This window comes from Saccopteryx leptura, chromosome 3 (assembly GCF_036850995.1).
Source record: "Saccopteryx leptura isolate mSacLep1 chromosome 3, mSacLep1_pri_phased_curated, whole genome shotgun sequence".
Lineage (NCBI taxonomy): Eukaryota > Metazoa > Chordata > Mammalia > Chiroptera > Emballonuridae > Saccopteryx > Saccopteryx leptura.
The window spans coordinates 46,057,073-46,058,424 of NC_089505.1; the positions used below are offsets into that span (position 1 = coordinate 46,057,073).

General features: G+C 44.4%; 1 non-coding gene across 1 annotated transcript; it reads right to left on the reverse strand.

Moving 5' to 3' along the window:
* Nucleotides 1–761: 761 nt before the first annotated feature.
* Nucleotides 762–837, reverse strand: TRNAA-GGC (transfer RNA alanine (anticodon GGC)). The gene has a single exon. It is a non-coding gene; the product is annotated as a tRNA-Ala (tRNA).
* Nucleotides 838–1,352: the final 515 nt, after the last annotated feature.

Sequence of the window (1,352 nt, forward strand, 5' to 3'; positions counted from 1 at the left end):
TGCCAACTATTATTACTTCTCTGTTTTTGACAGAGTGAGACGGAGAGGGAGGGTGAGAAGCATAATTCACAGTTGTTTTCACTTAAGATGTGCATTGATTGCCTCTCGCATATGCCTTGACTAGGGCTGTACCAGTGTCCTCTTGTTCAAGCCATCGACCCTGGGCTTTTCATGCCAGCAACCCTTGGCCTCAAGCTGGAAAGCTTTGGGATTGAGTGAAAGATCCCGTGCTCAAGCCGGTGACCTCGTGCTGAGGAGCCCACACTAAGAATTGGCAACCTCAGGGCTTCCAAGTGGCGACCTCAAAGGTCGATGCTTTATCCACTGTGGCACCACTGGTCATGCATCAGCTATTATTTCTTTAAATAAACCCCTCCTCTCTCTCTTCTCATTCTGCTATTCTCAGTATTCTTATATTGACATTCTCAATACAGTCTGATAATTCTTATGGGGTTTCCTTACTTTTTTTTTTTTTTTTGTATTTTTCTGAAGCTGGAAATGGGGAAGCCGTCAGACAGACTCCCGTATGCGCCCAACCGGGATCCACCCGACATGCCCACCAGGGGACGATGCTCTGCCCATCTGGGCATCGCTCTGCTGCGACTAGAGCCACTCTAACGCCTGAGGCAGAAGTCATGGAGCCATCCCCAGCGCCTGGGCCACCTTTGCTCCAGTGGAGCCTAGGCTGCGGGAGGGGAAGAGAGAGACAGAGAGGAAGGAGAGGGGGAGGGGTACAGAAGCAGATGGGCGCTTCTCCTGTGTGCCCTGGCCGGGAATCGAACCCGGGACTTCCGCATGCCAGGCCGACGCTCTACCACTGAGCCAACCGGCCAGGGCCGGGTTTCCTCACTTTTTAAAAATCTTAGTTCTCATGCCCCTTCCACTAGAATCATTTCTAAATTCTTACCTCCGGATTATTTGTTCTCTCTTTCATCTAGTCTTCTCTATTTCCACTGATTCTAATGCACCCTTCATCTCATTTATTCATTTCCTCAACTTCAGCTATTTGGTTCTTATTTATAATTTCAGTCGCTTTGCTAAAGTATTCCTTTTGTTCATTAATTTAATTCCTGAGTTCACTGACTTGTCTTTCTGAGTTTATTTTTACCTCATAGCAGTTATTTTGTATTTTTTATTACATATCACAATATTCTTCACCTTGGAGTTCTGTTCCTAGTGAATTGTCACTTTCTTTTTGAACTACTGTATTGCAATGATTTTTTTTGTACTATTTGAAATGATGTAGCTCTGCAATCTCACTTGAAGTAATGAACACCTTTCTATTTAGGGAAGGCTGTTTATTTTTATTCTAACAGTTCAACAGATTTGCAATTTTCTAATTTCTTTTGTTT